The following is a 21301-nucleotide window of genomic DNA, read 5'->3' as shown; positions in this document are numbered from 1 at the left end:
CCCTCGGTTGCCTACTTAAATTGCTAATTATTAGGCTGATGTAGTGGGGCCCATTTCATCCAAACTTAAACCTATTTTTGGGCCGTATATTGTGTACGCGGGCTGCCCACCAAGTCCAACTTAATGCATGGATTCTATGGCCATTGGGAATTGGGCCTTAGGCCTTAATTCCCCTCTTAGAGCCATGTTGTTAAAAGTGGTATTATATCTTTTTATGGCCTATTATGAGGAATATATGTATGTGATTACTTTTATTTTTATCTTAAATGTAGGCCTTGGGCCTTTTATCCATATAGTTCATGGTAGATATGCCTTTTTGGGGAATGGTGGTTAAATGTCCCCATTATGGACCCCTCTAGGTCCGGTTGTATTTAAAGTGATTGGATACTTATCTTAGACAGTTGCTAGGCTCATTTCTATATTACTTAGACCCGTAGTTGTATGCTTAGTCTTGTGGGCTACCCCAGGTAAATGGGCCCCCACTAGAGGTGGGATTCCTTATGGATATTGTCTAAGTACCTAGTCTTGGTTCCTTCTTGGATAGGAGGAATGTAATTTACTTTGTATATCGCCGCATAATGCGCCTAGACCCATCTTCATGACCCATGTGCATCATTGTATGCTTGGATGACACTGTGTGTGTGGTTATGATTGTGCCATTGGGCATTGCATGCTGTCTTCCCGAGGGACATAATATTCCCTCTTGAGCATGTTGGATGCTTGGAATTGATGCATAGTTGATTGTGTGATTCATGCATCTGGCATTGCATAATATGAGCATTATCACCCTTGCTTCATCAGGGTTGTAGCCTCCATAGATACATCATGGATGGCCATGTTTGGACACCGGAAATGTTACTTGAGCATACCGGGTGCATAGGATGCCCATGGGTGAAATTCCCAAAACTTCCATGGTACCAAGGATCTGCTCCAACGCCGTGACCGAGTGGAATATATGAGCGCACGAGGGCCTTATACCATTAGGTCGCGACTCCCACTGTCGTGTAGTCGGTTGGATAGGGGTGTGGCCTTACTCGCCTGATGTAAGGGGGCATTGCTAGGCTGAGTCTGACCAGCTCGTGAATGGGTCCGCTACCGTCAGGCCTTGCTGGTGATTGGTTGTCCACAGGCGGGTAGTGAGGTCTCTTACGCTCGTTTGACTGTGCGGGGTCTGTAGAGCGGAGCAGTGTAATGGACCCCGGTGATTTCCTTATGATTGGAAATATACTTGACATACGGTTTGGTTATGAACACTGGCATTACTTGCATCGCATTAGTATTGGTTATGTAAGCCCCTTCATGCATTGCCTTGGTATGACGTCCAGTACTCATTGCATCATATTCATGATAAGCCTCGGTAAGGCTAGTGATATTCTCATTGAGCATGTCTCCTTCCTGTATCTCCTATTATTCTTCTGTGCACTATTATCACACACTTACACCACCCTCTAAGCTTCTATAAGCTTATGCACGATTGATGCGTGCAGGAGATCCTAGGCAGGTGTTGTAGCGGCAGAGTTTGGATTAGAGCTGAGCTTGAGGACCCAGTATTGCATCCTTCCTTTCTTTCTTCTATTATCTTATGTATGTCCTTTTGGACCTTATGTAACTTGTAAAAGTTCAAATTCTTAGTGGATTTTGTGATATGTGCCTTTTTTATTCTCAGATTTACTTGTTATGATCTTGGGTATGCTCGTATTGGAAATGGTTATATTGTTATGGAAATCCTCCTTGTAGGATCCCAGGATCGGAACCTGCTTCAGGAGCCGAGAATGGGGTACTACGGAGGCTGTTGCGGCCAGAACCGGCCATCTGGTTCCTTGTGAATCCGGTTACCGAGTCTGGGGCGTGACATGTTTGCTAAGAAATATTTTCAAATCTTCAAATACATCAAGCAAAGTTATATAAATCATATGTAATCTACCGTGATTGGCTATCATGAGGAATGACAACAACTAGGATGAACACTTTCCACATGACAATCTCTCCATCAAAGAAATTGCCACATGGGGGTAACAACTTAGTGGGTGTTACCCTACACCTGATCCACACCCTTAACTTTTGCAGGAAGATCATCCCGACAAAAGGGGAGCGGATTGGGTGTTACCAGGGTAACACCTCAATGGGTGTTAGCCTTATAGTGAAGCCCACCTTGTATATCCATGCATCAATCCATTTCTCCAAGCCATTTTAAGATGTAGTCCCAAAATATAAGTAGATCCAAATCTTAAGTGGAGCAAACCACAAAGAAGAGTTGTGTTTTGAGTGCCTTACCATTGGAAATTTAATAAGACCCATCATAAGGTCTGGTTTATATTTATTTACAACCCAATTGTTGATAATGTTAAGTAGACTTGGCTGAAGGAAAGAATTCAAAGATTTGATCCAAAACTTTTGTAACCCATGAATTTCTTTTTAATAATCATTGCCACTATTTTTACTAGTAGGGAACACCTAAGATTTGGATTTTTTTAGAGTTTAAAATTGCTTTCTAAAATGAGAAGAAAAGAAAAATAAATAAATTGAATTTGGATCTGCTGCTCACCACCACCAATAAATAGTACTTTACTACATAGTGATTGGTCGCAGAGGATCCGGATTACTTTGAAAAATAATGATAATAAGAGTATGGATATATGGAAAGTACAAGGTGGACCCACATAGTTAGACTAACACTCGTGTTATTAGGGGTGTACACGAACAGAGTTAACTGGGTTAGCTTGCTCGACTAGACTCGAAAAAGCTCGATTCAAAGCTAAGTTTGAGCTGAGTCAAGTTGATTTTTTTATCTCGAAAAAATTTTGAACTGAGTTCGAGCTTGCCCAAGCTCGACTCGACTCGGATCAAACTCCAACTCGAATCAAACTTGAATCGAACTAGTTCGGTGACTCAGTTACTTTGATATTGATGTTGCTCACCAAGTGTTTGATGAAATGACTAAATGAACTGTTGGCTAGTGGCAAGGAAGGTATGTATATGAAACAAATATCATTTTTTTAAAATTTTGATATTGCCTACAAGGTGTTGATGAAATACTTGTAAACAATTATTGTTGTTTTACATATAGTGAGAAATTGAAAGTGCACAGCATATGTTTGTGAAAATGCCACAGAGGTTCAATTTTTACTCGAACTCGACTCGAATTGGCTCGAGTTGCTGACCGAACTGAGGCAAGCTGGTCAGTCATGCTCGAAGACCGAGCTGAGCCGAGTTCGACCGGGTTAGCTAGTGGCCAAGCCAAGTCGAGCTGAGGCCAGCTCGACTTTGTTCAACTCTGTGTACACCCCTACGTGTTATCAGGGATGCGGATTGCCCGTCTCTAACTGGAAACAGGCGGGAGCTTTGAGTGGCCATCATGATGTATGGGTCTTATCCACACCGTCCATCCATTTTTTCATATTATTTTAGGATATGGGCATAAAAATAGGCAGATCCAAGGCTCAAGTGGACCACACCAATGGAAGCAGCAGTGATAATGATTCTCACCGTTGAAACTTTTCTGGGGCCCACCGTGATGTTTATTTGTCATAAAAACCTATTCAAAAAGTTACATATACCTGAAGGAGAAAATAAAAAATCAGCTCCATCCAAAACTTTTGTGGCCCCCAAGAAGTTTTCAATGGTAAGAGTTTTATCCCCATTGTGTAGTCCACTTGATCTTTGAATCTCCCTCAATTTTGGGCTTATGCCCTAAAATGATACGAACAAATGGATGGATAGTGTGGATAAGACCAATACATCACAGTGGCCACTCAAAGCTCTTGCCCATTTCTGACTAGAGATGGGCCGGGGTAGGGCCTTCGTTTGTACTGTAACGAGCTTTGTTGAAAACTGATTGGCTACTCCCCCCTGCCACTAGCTCGGTGGCTGTGGTCGGTGCTCTGTGGGCCCACCACGATTTATGTGTTTTATCCATTCCGCTCATCCATTTTTATAGATCATTTTAGGACTTTAACCCAAAACTTAGATGGATATAAATCTCATGTGGATCACACCACAGGAAAACAATAGTGATTGGATATCCACCATTAAAATCCTCTTAAAGCCCACTTTACTGTTTATTTAACATCCAATCCATTGATTAGGTCATATAGACCTAGATTAAGGGAAATAAATGAATATTATCTTGATCCAAAACTTTTATGGGCCCCAAAAAGTTTTGAATGGTCGACGCTCATTCAACACTGCTTCCTATAATGTGGTCCACTTGAGATTGGGATATACCTAATTTTTTATCTCATACCCTAAAATGATCTAGAAAAATATATGGACGGCATGTATGAAACATATACATCATGGTGGGACACCCACATAACACCGACTACTAGCCATTGAAAAAGTGTTGTGTTTGCTTTTGTCCCACGTCGGAAATGATAGGAGAAGATTTGGGGTTTATATGTGGATGTATGTGTAGTATTCTTACTTGGAGTTTTGGAGATTGAGACGTTTGGGTTGCACTGGAACACACGCACGCGAGCGAGGGTGAGGGCAGTGTGGTTGTAGTGGCACTAGTTGGTGCACTTTATAGGCGACTAAGAACGGTCAGATTTTTAATCCGAAACGGTTGGCCATTTCTGAAAATGACTAGCTATCTTGAAAGCCACAATGGTCTAAAAACGAACAGGCCATGATGATCCAACAGTCAAATCTTTCGATTCGACGACCAGAAACGGCTGAAATTAATGATCAACAGTTAGAAATATTTTTCAAATGTTATGAACCATTGATGGCCACCAAGCAATGGTCCACTCCTTGGTGCTTATATAAACTAGACTATTCCAGTCCAAATCTCATCAACTCGAATAGAAATCTCTCCCCTTCCATCAAATTCTCCGTATAACATCTCCTTCATAGAATATTGTAAACACATCCACTATTTGATTCTGCCAGAAGATCTGCTGTGTTGAGTTGTTCCTAAGTGGATCCCTTGTGATTGTTGCATGCCAGATCTAGACAAACTTGTCTTATCTTGGAAACAATTCGCCCGTAATCCATCAGCAATTGATAAGGGTGCGAATCACGCTTTAAGGACATCGTATATTTTACGTGATTTAGCCCAGTGAAACAAAATAATCAAACTTTATTTCATTTTATTTTTCATTTTTTGGTATTTCCAATAATCTTAAAGCGTGATTATAGATACTGAAAGTGTTGCATCAGTCAAACTGATGAACTAGGATCTGATTATATTAGACCGGTTCGACGGTTCAAATTTCACTAGGTGGCAAGACAAGCTGAAATTCCTATTGACTGCTCTGAAGATTTTCTACATCTTGGACCCGAATTTCTAGCCTCTGCCTAAAGTGACGGATGCTGACACACCAGAGCAGATCACTAATAGAATCAAGCGACAAGAAGATGAACTGTTGTGTCGCGGCCATATTCTCAACTCTCTCTCTGATCGGTTGTACGATTTGTACACGGAGACCACATCAGTGAAAGAAATTTGGAACACCCTGGAATACAAGTACAAGGCTGAAGAAGAAGGTACACAAAAATTCATAATTATCAGGTATTTTGACTTCATGATGATAGATAATAAGCCACTACTGGCCCAAATCCATGAATTAGAATTAATTGCAAACAAGATAAAAGCTTTAAAAATAGACCTGCTCGAATCCTTTCAAGTTGGAGCTATTATTGCCAAATTGCCTCTGATCTGGAAAGACTATAGGAAGAAGCTACTGCATAAATTCGAAGAATTCACCCTAGAACAAATCCAAAAGCATCATCGTATTGAAGAAGAATCTTGTAATTGAGACAAGAAGGATAACGCAAATGGTGCACCTCATCTAAGGTGAATGCAATAGAAAGATCATCACAAAATAATAAATATGGGAAAAATGATTCCCTAAAACCTAATAAAGATTAAGGAAAATTCAAGAAAACCTAAAAAAAGAAAAACGGCGAATCCAAAGGTCCTTGCTATGTCTGCCGCAAGATCGGACATTTCGCCCAAGTTTGTAGGGACCGCGAGAAACTTAAGAAGGATGCTAATGTAGTAGAGGATGATATTATAACAATGGTCATAGAAGTGAGCTTAGTTCAAGAGAAAATCTCTGGTTGGTGGTATGATACAGGTGCCACAGTCCATGTATGCAATGATAAATCTGCCTTCAAAACCCATGAAGACGTGACCGATGGTCAAGAGGTTCAAATGAGAAATGAAGGTCAATCGAAAGTCGTAGTCAAAAGAATCATGGAATTACTCTTTACTTCCAGAAAGAAGGTAATCCTGACTAACGTATTGCATGTCCCAGACATAAGAAGAAACTTAGTCTTAGGGGATCTCTTGAGCGAACCTGGGATAAGGGTTGTGTTTGAATCTGGCAAGCTAATCTTATTGAAGAACGGGAACTTTATGGGTAAGGGTTATGCTTGTAATGGGCCATATATAACATCCCAAATTTTCACGGCCAGAGTTTATACTCATGCCTGAGGAAATCAGGTGTTATTAATGTAAGAACTTGGGTGCCTCAAGGTCTCTCCTTGATTTTTTCTTTCGTCGAGGTCACATCCAGTTTCATTCATAAAGGTAGTCATTCATAAGAATAAGACTAATTACATCTATCATTCCATGATAAGTAAATTAATAAAATTTATCAAATGCTCTCTCAATGGAAGCTTATTACAATATCCTGAGTTGCATAGTGGAAGTATAAATAAAATAAACCACAAACTATTTCCTATTCTATTCAGCATAATCTTCCATCGGGAGTTGATCTTTTGGGTCCTCAATCTTACGTTACCTGCATCATCTATATGATTAGAGAGGATCAACGCCCTACTCATAGTGATGGTTATCCTTTAAGATTAATAGTAATTTAAGAAATTCATGAAAGCAATGTCAAAGTTCTGATATGTCTCATACTCCACTGCTACAAGGGGTATCAGCATGCGCAAACAACCTACATGAGATGCATGCCTAGAAAAGTGTGTGCGGCTCATCATACGTAGTGATCATCACAATGTAGAATATAATTTATAGAAAACCCGACTTGACCTACATTCCATAACTATGGATATTCGTCGGCATGTCCAACGCTACCATGAATTTACGTGAACACCTCAAGACGGCACAACACATGAGTCAGATAAATTACGTGACACAATTTGTTCATGGAATGACTATTTGTGACATCCAATCCCAAAAGTAATGTAACACACATTGCGAATTACGTACATCGATTTGTGCACTACTTCTCAAAAACTATGGAATTATGTGTCGACCAAGAGGGTTTCTAGCTAGAGCGCATTACGTCCATGATATAATAATCGAATCACTAGTTGTGACACCTTCAACACATCACTTACATTAAAGAAAATGTAGCTGAACCATGGGAGTTCTGGAATACTAAGACACATGGCCAAGCTTTAAAGGTAAATAGCACAAGGCTAGTAAAGTAAGGAAGAGAGTAGCAATGACCAACTCACTAAAGAGGAGAGTGGCAATGGCGAACTCAATAAAGAGGAGAGTGGCAATGGCCAACTCAATAATAAGAAGAGAGGTAATGGCCAACTCAATAAAGAGAAGAGTAGCAAGGGCTAACTTAACAAGTTGGTAAAGGTAAGGGCAAGGCTTGTATCCATGGCCTCATGTAAATTCATAAAGATCGTGTATTATTAAAGTCATACCAAAATTCTCAAAGGATAAATAATTGATGTTGGCAAATTAAACAAGTGGAGGGAAGTTCACACTACAAGAAATATCATAATCAACGGTGGATTCTCACTGGCGGCCCCAGCGAAATGCCCGTGTAGATACAAAATGTGCGGCGTTTTTACGTGGCCGCCCGTGTACGGATAAGCCACCGCCGCTGGAATTAAAACAAAAAAAAAAGAGGGTCTTTTGCCTCCCAAATTTCATCCTCAAATCGCGCCCGCCTTCTTTCTCTCTGAAACCCATTTTTCCCTCCTCCCAAATTGCCCCATCTCTGAATCGCGCGCTCCAATATTTCTCTCCCAAAAACCCTTCTTCTTTCTTCTCTCCCAAATCGCCCCATCCCCAAATCGTGCGCCCCATCCCCAAATCCTGAAAGTCTCTCTCTCTCTAACGTCCCTCCACTCCGGCCTCTCTTGAAAGAAGAGAAAATCGAAGGTACTCTCTCTCGATCTCTCTCCCTTCATCTCTCTCTCTCTCTCTCTCTCTCTCTCTCTCTCTCTCTCTCTCTCACACACTTCCCCTTTCAATTATCAAGCAGCGGCAACCATATCCGTAGTTGTCCATGGCTGCTAACATCTGCTGGTTAGTTGTTTGGAGAAATGCTTCAACCAATAATGTGTACCACTGTTGTACATTTAATCTATCTGTTTCTTTTATACTTTTTTGGCCCATCCATGAGTGGACTAACCTGATATATGGGAGGGGAACAATCAACATAGATCCACCTCATTAGGAAGGGCTTTTGCAAACTCATCATCTCTTTCCTTGAGGTGGGAATTGAGTGGTTGTGAGAAGCTGGCATATTGGAAAGAGAGTGACAGTTCGGAAAGGTCTGAGTCCTCTTGGGAGTGGTTTTTGGTTTTGCAAAATGCAACAGGACTGGTAACAACAAATTAATCCTTTTGATGTCCATCTTTAATCATTTAATTTTTGATATGATTTTTCTTTGTTTTAATGAATGCAGTAGTTGGCTTCATTTGTAGAATTGTTACAAAGGTTTAGCCTCACGAGGATATTTACTATGTTCAGGAACCTATAATGATGTTGTTGCCCTGTTCTCAAATTGTTTCACCTGGACCCGTGTAAAGCATTTCTCTAACCTGTAGGGAAAAACACCTGCTATTTCTCAACTACTGTTTGAAACTGATTTTTGGTGTAGCTGATTGGAAATTCAAACGATTTTATTTTTTGGATTTTTAAATTTTTTTTTTAAATTTTAAAGTTTGAGTACTGTTTCTGTGATGGGTTTGGCTGAATTCGTATGTTGTTGAATTTTTAGTAACAAAGTTTGATTTTAAAAAAAATAAAATAAAATTTCCTACATCATTTGATTTCCAACCTCCCCAGGGAGTAGATTGATTAGATTGAACGGGCTACTTCTTTTACACTTCCGTTCTATTCCAAGAATTAGATCCAGGACCTATCCCCTGTTATGACTCCTCTCACTTCAGTTAAGGAGGTGCTTGTGATTGCCCTCGAGCATGGTATTTCCATATGGCCCATCTTCAAGAACTAACTGTATATGCAACCCACGTGCCAATGTAGCATCTATGTATCATCCATCATGCATATTCTAGATGACCCTTACAGTGAACGATCCTCAACTTAAATTTTTTATTTTTTATTTTTAATGGATGATTCAATTTTTGGGTGGGCTACGTGCATACCTAGATATGGACAGCTAGAAAATTATATCCAATGGTTGATGTTAAATATGCATTTGTTGCTCAGCTGATGAGTGGGCTAGTCTGATTTTCACGATGGAAAGATATGCATTGAGAGGAAACCACCCTATGAATGTCTGGATCTTAAGCATTTTCAACCTTAGCACGTGTGTTGCATTCTTATTTGGTGATTGAAGATGACATGGTATGTGTAACAAGCACTCCCCACTATCTAATATATGCATGTAGGTATCATTTTTGATCGAAGAAGACATGGTGTGTGTAACTAACACTCTCCACTATCTAATATATGCATGTACGTATCATTTTTAAAGAGGCAGATGGGTTTTTTTAAGGAGCGGAGCATTTTCATAATGGTGGGACACTCCACCTCATATCCCATGCATGTATTGACTGTTTGAATTAGATCTTCCATGGGATCGATACTTACACATGTTTTGACTTTGTGTAATATAATTTTTTGGGCTACACAATGTAGATTGACTGTGAATATCCTTATCATGCTCTTATTTCGATTCGTATGATCGGGGCTCATGTTCTACTGATCAAGACCATTGATATTATGGCCCTGACATCGTTAACCAGTGTGCTAGAAATCTCTTGGATTGAAATAATAGAGCATCATCATCATTGTCGTCATTTAAACCTTATCATGAATCATGTTTAGCCATTCCACTCCATGAAAGGTCATAACATTAGTTAGAACATAATTCATCATGTCTTTTATTACTAACTTTGCAACTCCTTTTTTGGGCTTGCCCCTTACTCTTTTAAACCCTTCAAACTGAAACAAAGATAGAGTAATTGGACAAATTTTTAGCTAAATGTCTGACTGTTGCTTCTTCTTCTTCTTCTTCTTTTCTTCCTTAAAGGTTCATTAGAGACCATCAATTGAAGGGTTAGGATTTTTTTCCATATGCAAGTTTTAATGACTGATCAAGACCATTGATATTATGGCCCTGACGTCGTTAACCAGTGTGCCAGAAACCTCTTAGATTGCAATAATAGAGCATCATCACCATTGTCGTCATTTAAACCTTATCATGAATCATGTTTAGCCATTCCACTCCATGAAAGGTCATAACATTAGTTAGAACATAATTCATCATGTCTTTTATTACTAACTTTGCAACTCCTTTTTTGGGCCTGCCCCTTACTCTTTTAAACCCTTCAGACTGAAACAAAGATAGAGTAATTGGACAAATTTTCAGCTAAATGTCTAACTGTTGCTTCTTCTTCTTCTTCTTCTTCTTTTTCCTTAAAGGTTCATTAGAGACCATCAATTGAAGGGTTAGGATTTTTTTCCATATGCAAGTTTTAATGACTAGGCATCCATTGGTTGGATTAGAGAACTATTGGACTGGTAACTGTCTCATTCAATGGATTGTCTCTGCCTTTTGGTGCATTTACTTTCTATTATTTCTTTGGTGCCCATTTCATTTTTTACTAGTTCTGCTAATGTCATCACAGCAACAATATCCCTACACATTCTGATTTTTGTGCATTTATTTATTTATTTATTAAGTCGTCATCATCATCTAAGCCTAAGCCTTTATCATAGCTAGTTGTGTTAGGCTTTGTCACAAGCTTAAATATGTTCGACTAATGCTCATCATGACTTGAAAATGTAAAGCATCTAGCAATATTGATATATAACATTGATTTCTTTGTGACGTTCATGAGGAAGTAGGACTAATTTACATTAACAGATCAACTGAGTTGTTGAACATCTAATTATAATTTATAGTTGTTAATTGATCTTGCTTAATAATATTTTTATTGCTTTATTTATAGTTGGTTGGATGATGAATATACTTGCGATTGAGAATAGAAATAAACAACTTACAATATATATATATACCCTGGGGGATTTATTTTTTAGGGGGACATGTTATTATTGTAACTTGGCTTCCTTTGCTAAATGAACAGATGATAATGGGGCTTGTTTAAATTATATTAGGAAGCTTTGTCAGGCCCAGAGTGTATTTTCACTAACCCGTCTGAGTGGTTAAGGAAGATACTTATGGATAAGAGTTGGATTCATCTGCCAAGGTATCTATTTAGAAACTTCTCATTTCAGTTGTTGTGGCTTAGTGGTCAAGATGTGTTCTTTTGACATATCCTCTAATTTCATTGTCTAATTTAGGGTCAGCGACGCATACTTAAATAGAGCTACGAAATTTATAGATTTTGCATTTGCAAATGCAAGTAATAGAGGGAGGATCCGATGTCCGTGTAAGAACTGTAACAATAACTTCTGGGTGTCTCGAGAAGTAGCATATGATCATATCGTGTGTGACGGATTTAATACAAGTTACACCTACTGGCGTTTCCATGGGGAGGTTACGTCTTCTTCCATGCCTGCTACCACAAATGTCGTAGGTGATAATCCAGATCCACACGATGATATGCACGGATTGTTACATGATGTGTTCGGTATTTCAAATCTAAATGGTGAAGACAGTGATGTGGGCCACACGTCATACGGACCTACACAGGGGCAGAATACTAAAGCACAACAATTTTTCAAATTGGTAGAAGATGCTAATCAGGAATTGTACCCAGGTTGTAAGAAATTCACTATGCTTTCTTTCGTTGTGAAACTATATCACATAAAGTGCCTTGGTGGATGGAGTAATAAATTATTCACCATGTTACTTGAATTGTTGAAGGAGGCTCTTCCTGAGGGTGAAATGTTGCCAAAGTCTTTCTATGAAACCAAGAAGATTATTGGGGAGTTAGGCCTCAAATATAATAAAATTGATGCATGTCCCAATGATTGTATGTTGTACTGAAAGGAGGCCATCAATGAGCAATCATGTGTTATATGTGGTACTTCCAGATGGAAAATGACTGAACATCAGTCAGATGAAGAGGGATCTTCTTCATTTGCAAAGGATCAAAAAATTCCAGCTAAGATATTGCATCATTTTCCTTTGAAACCAAGGCTTCAAAGGTTGTTTATGTCATCAAAAACAGCTTCCTCTATGAAATTGCATGAAGTAGGACGCACCGACAATGGAATATTAAGGCATCCTACTGATTCCCCAACGTGGAAAACTTTTGACCACAACCAGTCAAGCTTTTCTTCGGACGGTCGTAATGTTAGACTTGGGTTAGCAGTTGACGGTTTCAATCCATTCAAGACAATGAGTATTGCTCACAACACATGGCCTATTATTTTGATACTATATAACTTACCACCATGGATGTATATGAAGCAACCTAATCTCATGTCGTCCTTACTTATTCCTAGCCCTTATGGACCCGGTAATGACATTGACGTGTATATGCAACCTTTAATAGATGAGTTGAAGGAATTGTGGGAGGTTGGTGCAGACACTTATGATGCCTCAAGTAATGAGACGTTTCGATTATGTGCGGCATTATTGTGGATTATTAATGACTTCCCTACATATGCAAACTTGTCTGGATGGAGCACTAAAGGACGTCTCGCTTATCCTTGTTGTAATAAGGACACTTCGTCTAAATGGTTAAAACATGGTCGAAAGTTTTTTTATATGGGTCATCGTCAATTTTTAGAACATAATCATAAGTTTAGAACTGATAGCAGATCCTTTGATGACACGAAAGAATTTGGTGAGGCGCCAACTCCACTATTTGGTTCTAATGTGTTGGCCCAGTTGCAGGGAATTAATGTCACCTTTGGGAAGAAGACTGTAGGCAGTCATGGGCATAAGAGAAGACGAGAAGATAATGAGGAAGAAAGATATAACTGGAAAAAGAAGAGCATTTTCTTTGATTTGCCGTATTGGGAGCATAATCTATTGCATCATAATTTGGACATGATGTATATTGAAAAGAATATATGTGACAATGTGCTTGCGACACTGTTGAATATTGCAGGGAAAACAAAGGATAGTGTAAAGGCACATCTTGACATATAAGATATGGGTATAAGACAAACATTACACCCAAAACAGCTTTCATTTAACAAGATTATTTGCCACCCATATGCTTTACTATGTCACCAAGCAAGAAGAATGATTTTTGTAAAATCTTAAAGCGGGTGAAAGTTCCAAATGGTTATGCAGCCAATATTTCACGTTATGTGCATCTCAAAGAGCATAAAATTTCAGGACTCAAGGGCCACGACTGTCATATTATGATGCAACAACTACTTCCAATTGCGATACGAACAACATTACCTAAGAACATAACCTCAGTCTTACTTGAATTGAGCGGATTCTTTAGAGAATTATGTTCCAAAGTTGGTCGAGTAAGAGATTTTCACCAATTGGAATCTTGAATTGTGTTAACACTTTGCCATTTAGAAAAGATCTTTCCACCAGCTTTTTGTGATATTATGGTGCATTTGACCATTCATTTAGTGGTGAGGCAAAAATAGCTGGACCGGTACAATATCGATGGATGTACCCCATTGAGAAGTGCGTGTTAATGTTTAGAAATTAAAATTATTTGCCATGCTATGCTAGTCATGCTAATCGACCATAGATTTTTAAACTTTTTAATATTGGTGATCATAGATATCTACTCACATTAAAGTCGTATGTGCATAATAGAAGTCGGCCCGAGGGATCAATTGCGGAAGGGTACTTAGCAGAAGAATGCTTAACATTCTACTCTAGGTACCTGCATGGTACAAAGACAAGGTTCAATCGGCCAATACGGAATGATGACTATGGTAACACTGTTATAGAAGAATAATCCTCTATTTTCCACTAGTAGGTCATGCATTAGGGAAGTCTGAGGATTTTATACTGGATAACGTTACATCTGCACAGGCACATCGATATGTCCTTTTTAACTGCCATGAACTCAGCCCATTTCTTGAGTAAGCCAACTATAGGACTTAATTTATACATAGATAAATTTACTCTCTTTTTTTTTTGCTAAAACTAATGACTTTTACAGAGAACATATGAATGTTGTTAAGCGGATGAATTGTCGCGCACGGCGAAGGGACATAGAATGCATTTATAATGATACATTTTATAAATGGTTTAGTGCTTGTGTAAGTAGTCGATTTGATAAGTTTAAGGACATGTGCATGTTTTTTTTTGTTTTTTTTATTCAAACATGAGCTTTTGAATGAATATTTTTGGTATCTGGATAGGTTGAACAATTGCGCCATGAAAGGAATGAGCAAGTTTCAGAAGACCTTAGATGGCTAGCTCGGGGTCCTAGTATGGCAAGAAGATATAAAGGTTTTATTGTAAATGACTTCAGATTTCACACCAAAGATCGTGAGGAAAAAAGAAAAACTCAACATAGTGAAGTTGTTATGACTGCAAAGACATCAAGCTTCGCAAGTGCCAATGACATAAATCCCATTGCAGGAGATGTAACATACTATGGTGTATTGACGGACATCATAGAACTGGAATATTGTGGTACTCAGAAGGTTGTATTATTTAGGTGTGATTGGGTTGATGTTCGATCTCAAGGCAGGGGTGTTAAGAAGGATGGGTTGGGGTTCACGCTTGTGAATTTGAAACAATTATGCCATACAGGTTAACATTTGTCTGATGAACCATTTGTGTTTACATCTCAAGCTGAGCAGGTGTTTTACGTACAAGACCTCATCGAGAAGGATTGGCATGTTGTAGTGAGGACAAAACCTAGAGACTTATTTGAGATGCATGGGCAAGAGTCTGCAGATGATGTTGATACATTCTTAGGCATGTCGCCCTACGATGATCAATGTTTGGAGGACCCGAGTGATGACACTATTAGCTGGGAAGGACAGATGTCGATGGTACAATAGTTGTCACATATTTACCACCCACCCAGCCGATGGTAGAAGAATAGATAGATGATACTGAGTTATCTGATCCTATTGGAGATGACATTTTGTACAATAATTGATTTCTTAAGTACCATGTTTTCCTAATGTCTGAAATAGAAATTAAAATGTCTTTTTTCATATGGTTCTGTTATTTATTTATTCAAAATTGAATCGTCTTATCAACATGCATCTGTTCACTAATGTGACTCAAGTTCTTCTTAAGACATGAAACGTGCTCGTTCTAAATGCATGATTAGGCTACCGATAAGCCTTATGACTGGTGGCATCAATCAGCCTCAGCTACCCGAGACTAATGTGGGTCCCTCGCAGCCTCAATTGCCCTAGCCTATAACGGGTCCCTCCCAGCATCAACCTTCCCCAGCTACATCGGGTCCAGTCCAGCCTTTGTTGCCCGAGTCTACAGCGGGTCCTTCTCATCCCCAGCTTCCCCTGCCTACGGCGGGTCTCTCCTAAAGTTTGCCTCAGGATCCACACCAGATAGTTGATTCATTAGAGGATACTTCTAGTGGTATGTTATGCATTGGTTCTAATATCCTTAAAAATTTAATATATTTTTTGCTAATGAACTATACAAGTCTGCATATAATTTATGTGTATTTTTTTTTTCAACAGATTTGTTGTTCACAAAGAGAAGGAGTCGAGGCCCCACACAATGCCATCAAGTTTGGAACATGCATGAAGGGCAACACATTTTTATTACCACCAACAATCTAGGGTAGCCCGTTAATGAAAATGTTAGCAAGCTAACAAACTTTTTGGGGACAATAGCACATAATGGGGATTACGCACCCCTTACATATTCTAATTGGAGGGTAGTGCCAAACGAGAAGAAGGATCATATGTACAAACTTGTCATGGTAATGGTGACTTGTTTTATGTATTTTATTATTTTATTATTTATTCTTTGTTCAATATGTGATTGTCTACTTTGTTCATGTGATGCAGTCCAGGTTTTAGTTTGACAAAGAGATTAAATCTTGGGTGTTGATGTCGATTGGAAAAAAATGGAGGGACTGGAAGTGCAAACTGAAGAAATTCCACTACTCGCCTCATGATAATGATGAGGCACGGCTAGCAGACCTCAATGAGCGTGTCCAAATGGATCAGTGGAAGGCCCTCATTGAGTTTTGGAATTCTGAAGAGGGAAAGGTATGTGATGAGTAACTACTAAAACCTTCACATTATGAAATTACACAACTATCTTAAGTTAAAATTTCATAAATTACTCTATTGATGTGTCACATTTAGGTCCGTAATAAGATAAATATGAAAAATCAGAGAAAACAATGCATTGGCCACGCTGCAGGCACGAAGAGCTTTGAGCGAATACGTGAAGAAGAGGTAATTTTTTATTAATCACCTAATAATTTGATGTCAATCTATTTCTCATATATAACTTATTTAAATAATGATAGAGAAATAAGAGGGCCAATGGGGAGGATTTGACCCGAGTAGATATGTTCTTGTTGACATATAGACGCAAGAACGGGATGCTTGTGGATGAGGCCTCAGCAAAAGCAATGGTATGTATATGTATCTTTTTATTTTGTTTAATCTTTTAGCAATATCAAATCTAAATTGGTGATTTTTAATTGTAGGAACAATTAAATGAACGAACTTCGCAGCAGCCAGAGGCTTCACATAACAGCACTGCGAGGAAAGATATATTCTCGGAAGTCATGAGTGACAAACGATATGGCCATGTCCGCACTTACGGGTTAGGTCCCTCTCCTTCTGATATATGGGGCACAACATCCTATAGTGTCCAGTCCCAAGGGATGACCTCCAATGCTCAGAAGATAGATGAACAATATGAAGAATTGCATGCTAAAATATCTTCCCTAAGAGAAACTATGGCTGATAGAGATGTTCAAATATCTTCACTAAGAGAAACTATGGCTGATAGAGATGTTCAAATATTTTCACTAAGAGAAACTATGACAACATTGATGGCTGCCATAACGAATCCAAGCATTAATCTAGCTACATTATTAGGTGTTTCAACTAATCCCAACTTGAACCAACCCTCCTCATCATCAAGCCACTTGGTTCCAACCCCTCAAGTAATTATAATATATACATGTATATTTTTATGTGTAATATGTTTTCAATTATATATAGTTCGAGCTGTATATAAGAATTGACATTGATTTATCATTTGTAGAGAGACTTGGTGAATAAGGGGAATTCTACGAGTTGCACTAATGTGACTCAAGTTCTTCTTAAGAGTATTGTAAAGCCTGGGGATACTGTAGCTAAAGGAACCGTTTTGAGTAGGGATCCATTGATAAAAGTAGGGGGGCAAAAACTTAGAGTTGGTTTCTGGGAAGTATCTGTTCAAGTGTGGCAATGGTACGTGATAAGGATTTGATAAGGACCCATGGACGATATAAAACAATTGGGGATGCAATTGGAACAAGTATTGCTTGGCCCACTACTTTATGTATGGTAAGTTTTTATTTTTTATTTTTATTTTTTTTTTATTATTTTTTAAGCAATAGAACTTATTGTATGAGATTGTGAATAGTAATTGATTTATTTTTATTATTTTTTATAGGTTGCAGACAAAAATGGATGATGACTACATGAGAGAAGTTTTTATTAAGTATTTGGAACTGTAAACATCTTTTGTAAGTGGACGTAGTAGGGATCTGTGGTTTCAGACTTTTGGATTAAGTTAAACACATCTAAACAGTTTATTTTTATCTTAATTTAATTATAGAGGGCACTTCTAAGCTCATCTAATCTCTTTAATTTAATCTTAGTTTTATAAGATTATGATTTGTGATTTGAATTTTGCATTTGCATGTCTTTAATTTAATCTCTTCTGTTTCTTTTTCTTTTCTTTTTTTTACATGTGGTCACTTAGTCATCATATTTGTAGGGTAAGAGTTCCTATCATACCTTTTAGTAAATTTGCATATAAGTCTTAGGCTCCATTTGGTCATCACATCAATCTTTATGAATATAATTTTTTCTCAAACCAAACGGAGCTTAAGCCCTTTTTTAACTCCGCCAATGCAACTTCTTGCATTGCCGGTCCCAGGCCCAGGTAAAGGAGGAGGGAAAAGGGTGTCAAGGTGAGTTGTGTCATTTTCTTCCATTTTATGTCTTTTGTGATAGTATTTAATTAAGTTTAAGTTTAATACACTCATAAAATGTTTCTTCATGGTAGCCTTACGTTGACTTGGCAAATAGCTATGGCACTGGGAAAATGTCAAAATTAGAGAGTTGTCTTGAGACAAACATGGAGAAGTTCAAAACTATGAGTTCTCTATCTTGAATTAGTTTTCCTTACTTTTTGCCGAAGCTTGGTAATCAACATGTTGCTGAGCTTCTCTTTGTATAACTTGCCATAGTCATGTGAGATTTAGAGGGTTGGCCACACTTATACCATTGGGGGGCATCCTATAATGACATGATGTTTAGGTTACTAAAAGGCAGGCCACACTTATACCATTGGTGGGCAGAACATGACATGATGTTTCTTCTGTTAATCATTTTATAATGCCTATTTGTATTTGTGTGTATATAATTTTATGCTGCTTCAATGGTTATTAGTTTAGAGTACATTTGGTTGCCACTGAAGAGATTTTTCTTCATATTTCATAATTTAAAGAAACCTACTAAGAGCCTAAGAGTAGAAATTCCAAAGTCATAAATTTGTTCTTCTATGCCTGTGAAATGCTCATGAGCCAAATGCAGGCTGAATGACTTTCTGATGTAAGATGTTAGAAAATATTCATGAAATGTAGGTTCTAGGGTGTGTTTAGCAGTTCAAAGAGTGGTTGGTGAATAAGGGGAATTCTATGACAGGAAGAATCAAGAACTGCTTTATATGCAGGACTTACTGAACCAGGAAATGCTGTAAATGGCCAATTGATTCTTCTTGAAGTTAACTTTGCGCAAAAGTATTTCCTTCATCGATTCCCATGAAGAGTTGTTGCTCTGACAAGAATCAAGAACTGCTTTATATGGAGGATTTGATACTGCAGTAGCAGCTAATACACCAACCGGTTCACCAGCAAGAGAACTTCCAAGACTATTTTTGTCCACCTGTCCATACTCAAATTGAATTATAGAATTATTGCAGAGGTTTCTCACTGTCCCATCATAACAAATAACGACATCTCTAAGTGTGGCCATTAGATTTTTAAACAAAGTTCCTGGTTCAGTAAGTCCTCTGGAAGAATGGATCAACACTTCCCTGGATGATATGGAATGGACCAACTCTTCATAGGGGGTTAGACCTTGAAAAAAGGAGCTCTTAACTAACCCAAATGCCTTAGAAGGATAGTCAACACCATTAACAGAATACTTATTTTGGAAGTGGAAACTCATATCCTCAACCAAACGCCTTGAATAAAACCTCCCTCGGTCATATAGTTGAAGCCCCAAAAAGCCAAGTTGTTGAACAACCTTACTGATAGCTGAATCATTTTTAGAATCTATCAAATTACCCAAAGCAGATAACTTTAGAATACAAGTCATGATAGGTAGTTTTACAATTTTCAGGTAACTTTCCACTTGCAACTCTACAAGTTCATTGTAATTTGATCTCAAGTGAAGCAGCAAAGGTGATATGTCCTGAATCTTCTTCTTTTTATCTTCAGTAACAGCCTTGGGAATGTCAAAATCATTCAAGCCAACACTATATCCTTCTAAAAAGAGAATCTCCATCAGCAATGGCTGCAACATATTAAAGAACTTAACAGCATCTTCTGTTCCCTTCTTGTCAAGAACAGAAGTAACAATCTCTGTGAATGATGATTGTAGTAAATCTCTATTGAAATCAATCCTCACCATTTCACTTTTACTGATCAAATGCCTCTCCCCAAAGCAGTCAAAAAATGCAGGTAAAGCACTATGTACTATTTGTAAAATAGTCCACAGAGGACCTGTACGGTGAGCCTTAAGCAAAGCAGGTTTTAGTAAAACTGGTGAAATACACAGCCAATTGTTGTGCAGTCGCTTTGTTCAAGAAAAAAGTCCTAAACATGAGTTTAAGTGACAATAAAGAATCATGCACCGTTGTAAATTCAGACTACCACTATGAGAACTACGGATTTGCTTTTCAACACTAAACAGCTCCAAAACTTCTGCCTTTGCTGGTAGAGACTATGGATAAAATATATGAACACAATCCCCATCAAAATCCGCACCTAGGGGAGCACAAATAAGAGGATTGATCTTAATAGTATGGTCGTCATGCACATAGACAAAAAATGCTTGTAATGAATGTTTATGAGTACTAGGTGGCCTATTAATGAAAACAATGTCTCCGTCCATAATACGCCTATTTATGATTTGACCAACTTTCAAATCTGATTTAGTTTACTTTGATTCTCTTTTTTCCAATTCGGTTTTGAAAAATTTGAATGTTAGAGAAGTTCTACTGTGATTTGTCTGGATGTATTTAAGTAACTATTTTGTGTGTTCTCTACACCATAATGAAGGACCATAGCTGTTCACAGAAAGTTGTGAGGTGCATTGGACACAGAAAGCTGAAATATTATGCTTTTGTACTATTTCAATTCCCAAATGGAAAAATTAACTATATGCTAATGACAAAGGTGGGTGTAAATTGTGGCTGCTCCCTTTTTGAAATTATTGCTTAGTAGCTTCCTCTGTCAAACATACTTCCTTAACATGGGTTTTATAAGATAGTTCCATAATATACTTGTACTATACTGCATTCGGTTCCACAAGAAAGAGGCGTTCAACTATCAGGCCTATCTTTCTTTCAGGTTTGATGTGTTAAAAACTAAATCAGCAAACTGAAGAATGCAACCGGCGCAGTAAACTGCAGTTAATTTGAATGGAAAAAAAATATTTGTTTTGTATACAAGAATCCAGGTTGTATACACTAAAATGATTATAAAAAAAAAGAAAATCTTTTCATGCACTAGATGATAACTAAACCAACCCATCGGTGCAAACTTTTAAATGGTTACATGATTTTGCATCTCCATGGATTACACGAAGAACATGTGAAATCCAAGGCGAAAGAAGGGGGAAAAAAAACAATAATCATCCAATGATGATTTTCAAGAGAATTATTGAAAGATGGATTCCAATTTTGAGTTCTTGTTTGGGTAATAAGTGGAAATCTCATGTTCCTCTCACAATGCTCACCTAGTTTCTTCTGCCAAGAATCCAAAT

The 21301-nt window shown here is 38.1% G+C and overlaps 1 long non-coding RNA gene and 1 pseudogene across 1 annotated transcript; one reads left to right on the top strand and one right to left on the bottom strand.

Annotated features, from left to right (window-relative positions):
• Window positions 1-16422: 16422 nt before the first annotated feature.
• LOC131218895 (uncharacterized) lies at window positions 16423-17199 on the top strand. The gene is made up of 3 exons (XR_009157907.1): window positions 16423-16662; window positions 16738-16856; window positions 17135-17199. It is a non-coding gene; the product is annotated as an uncharacterized LOC131218895 (long non-coding RNA).
• A 1774-nt stretch (window positions 17200-18973) lies between these two features.
• On the bottom strand, window positions 18974-20634 carry LOC131218043 (DNA-directed RNA polymerase V subunit 1-like; annotated as a pseudogene).
• Window positions 20635-21301: the final 667 nt, after the last annotated feature.

The sequence above is a fragment of the Magnolia sinica genome, chromosome 11, assembly GCF_029962835.1.
Source record: "Magnolia sinica isolate HGM2019 chromosome 11, MsV1, whole genome shotgun sequence".
Taxonomy (NCBI): Eukaryota; Viridiplantae; Streptophyta; class Magnoliopsida; order Magnoliales; family Magnoliaceae; genus Magnolia; species Magnolia sinica.
This window is presented reverse-complemented; position numbering and strand designations above follow the sequence as displayed.